Source organism: Solanum tuberosum, unplaced genomic scaffold, assembly GCF_000226075.1.
Source record: "Solanum tuberosum cultivar DM 1-3 516 R44 unplaced genomic scaffold, SolTub_3.0 scf00343, whole genome shotgun sequence".
Taxonomy (NCBI): domain Eukaryota; kingdom Viridiplantae; phylum Streptophyta; class Magnoliopsida; order Solanales; family Solanaceae; genus Solanum; species Solanum tuberosum.
Window position 1 is genome coordinate 130,341 of NW_006239267.1, and position 3,795 is coordinate 134,135.

A 3,795-nucleotide genomic window follows, 5' to 3' on the forward strand; every position below is an offset into this window, starting at 1 on the left:
GTCCGAGAGTAACGCATTTGAAACGGGGTAAGTTGCCCGAGAGGGAACTTATTTCCATCTAAAGCTTAGCCTAGTCACTATTATCTTGCAAATTTCCTATTGAAATCATGTACCCAAAGATTTATCTCAACTTGTATTGCGGTCAGACCCCAAGAACATTTCCCCATACTTGATTTTCTTGTTAACTTTTGCTACTTTTACTACTTGTAACAAAATCCCAAAATCGATATTTGACACTTTCGTGTCACCCCCTTTAATTTACTATGTTTTTAATTGTTAATGTCTTTAGCCATGACTAGTTAGATCTAAATTGTATTTTTCTATCAATTCTCAAAACCACTCCCTTGCGACACGACCTCAACCTTTAGTTGGGTTACTATACTATCGACGATCGTAGACACTCATACCGTAGGTTAGTGTCGTTGGTCACGATAAGCATCAACTACCACAATATAGTTTTCAAAGTTAGTAACTATGGACCTGACCTATGGGTCGTTGATTGAGGTACGACCCGTACTCTTCCTTCGTGGAAAAAAGTTCTGAAAGTCATTTTTGGGTCCAATTCTTTTAGATCCAATTATGGTTCATAGAAGCATTTACAGACCGTAGTTTGGGTCCGTAGAATGAATTTCTGAATCTCAAAATTTCAATCTAACTTCCATGGATGAGATCTACAATTCATAGGTCAAACCATGGACTGTAGATGGCCTCTTGGAAGGTTTTCGATAGCTTTTAAATTGGGGCTTCTTTTTCCTTTTCCCAGTTTTCCTAAGTTAAAGCCACGATGTTTTAACTTCTACTGGGGGAATATATTCCATCAAGTACTTACGGCCTGTTTGGATTGGCTTTTGGCTTATGACTTATAAGCCAAAAGCCATAAGTTAGGATTTCTAACGATTGGCTTTTGGCTTATTTTTGTTATTTTGACTTTAAAATAAGTGCTTATAAGCACTTTTTAACTTTACCCAAACACTTCAAAACTGCTTAAAAGCTATTTTGGCTTAAAAGCACCTAAAATAAGTCAATCCAAACGGGCACTTAGTTTTCTTTTATTTCTACACTCTCAACTCCCCAATTCAAAAATAAACTGAAAGGAAGACAAAAGCTAGGTTTCAAGGCTTTCAAACAAGTTCTTCAAGAACCTTATTCTTCAAGGAATGTAAGTGTATTCATAGTGATGGACTTAGTTCGTCCTCATGATCTACATCTAAATTTAGTCTGTGAAGAGATAAATTTAGGGTTCTACCCAAAGTCCCATGTATTTTGAATTTGATTTGTGTTTTGTATTATGAGTTCTGATTTCTCAACTATAGAGACTATGATATTTGATGTGTTTCAATTCTTGAGTTGTTGTTCATGCTTATATTATCACATGAACTCTAGCTGATGAAATTTTTGTTGAAAGATTTTGTTCGATTATTTCCATGAACTGACTTCGAAATTTAAAGTGAATCCAAGTACATTTGTAAGCATCATTTGAGAAGATGGTTAAGGGAACACTAATGGTTCCAAATGTATTATTTTGCATTGAGAAAAAGAAGTACTATTTTAATAAGATTATAAATAGTTTTCTGAAGTAAAGGTTAGTTATCCCTTAAAGAGGGCATTTTTGAGTATTAACTCAACCCGGTGAGTATTATTATATGAGCATTAATGAATATATTTTGACAATAGTATTGAGCACCAATTTGTATAAGGACCTTTTGATTTATTATCTTTTTAGACTTAATTTTTAATTTGGTCAATTTACGTGTTTTTTTGGCTATGATATGAATAAAACATGTCTCTGTACCAATTTCAAAAAAAGACGAACTTTATATACAATGATAAACTTAACGTGACTGAAGTGCAAAAATAATACTATTCAACAAACTATGTCTATTTCTCCCAATATTTAATCTTTGAATATTTCATTTTAAATTCATTCTAAGGTAGACAATCTTCTCTACAATGCCGACCAGATGAACTTGAATCAAGGGTTAACACTATGTGGTAGAATGATATATATATATATATTCTTTACGGAGAAATTGGTATTACTCACAACATTGTAAGTCACCTTTTAGGTGAAGTATTTTTTGCGAGCGTACCATTTTATTAATACGTCCTTTTTCAATGATGTGATTGTTTTTTTGCTATAAAAAGCTCTATGTTTGAATAATAATCATTGTGCAAATTATGAGTGTTTCACTTCTTATGAAGGGTGGGAAAAGTGGGGAAGATAATTTTTTTGTAGTTTACAGAAACACACACATTATATATATAGAGATATTTAATAATATTAATTTTATTTTGTAATACCATATGCTATAAGATTTGACACATACGTGAAATATACATGCGAAGAAACTAGTATATATAAAACAACTCACAATGCCAATTATTAAACTAAAAAAGTGGATTACAGAAATTCGTTAAAAATAAATGTAAATAATAAGAATTCATATGAAAGAGATATTACACGAGTGATTATTATTTTTGGCTATAAAAAGACATATGCTTGAACGTCATTCATGGTACAAATTGTTGAGTACTTTACTTCAGTCTTTGGTAGTTCATTAACAAATATTTATATTTTATTCTTTTATCTATAATCACCTAAAAGATGATTTAATCATATTGATTTTTTTACAACACTATATATTATAAAATTTGAAACAAATGCACGTATAACACACATGCTGGAAAATTAATATATATAAATGGGCCAGATGGCCAAAAATCAAATTAAAAATATTGAATTTCAATAATCCATCAAAAAATAAAACTAAATAACAAAAATTAATATGAAAGAAAACATATCACATCATATCTAGGCTATTGATAACTAATTACGTATTATTTTTTCTTGTAAAACCCCTATTCTTGAACCAGAAGCATTGTGCAAATTATGGAGTACTTCTGTAAGGTCTCATTTCTTGAGAAATTACTTTTATGTAAGAAATTACCATTTTTTCCTTTTCCTCAGCGCTTCATGCTTATTATGTGTTTCGGGAATGGTTTGTGTGGGACCCAATGTGATCAGGTGATATTTTGATAGGTTTATGCCTTTTGAGTTGAGTTATATTGAAATGGTTGACTTTGGCCAACACTTCGTGAGCTGAGCGTTGGATGAGGATTCTATTAGTTTTATCGAGACGTCGAGTTTGGACTAGTAGAGTAGTCAATTCGAATCACGAGACTTTAAGTTGTGATTTTGATATTTAGGTAAAAAGTTGAATTTTTAGTCTAAATGGATTCCGAAGGGGTATTTCGGCCATAATAATTTTTTTGAGATCTGGCGATTCTATTGGCTCGAAACATGTTTTATGATAAAATTGCACTAATGGTTTGTGTTTATAAGGTTCGTGATAAGTTTCAAGGGTCAAAAAAGTTATTTTAAAGGTTGTTGGTGCACACTTATAGCGACGGAAAATGAGTTTTGTCACGAAATCTCTGAGTTAAATATCTAATCGAACTCATTTTGTATTTTTGACATTTTAGGAGCTAGAAAGGTCGGTTTGATACAATTTTTGATGTGTTTTTCTTTCATAATTATTGGGTACGTATTTCTAACAATATTTAAGACTTTTCCCAAGAATATCCCATTCATATTTCATGATTTCTATCCACAAAGTGGAAATTTTAAACGCCAAAGTAGAGAAATCGAATATTGTTGATTTGAAGGTCAATTTGGAATGAATTTTCGTTGATTTTCTAGATTTAAGGTCCTTATATTGTGGGTAAACTAATTTTGACAAAAAGATTTCAAAATTTCTCGTTTTAAACCGCATTTCAAATATGGTTTTGGGGGGG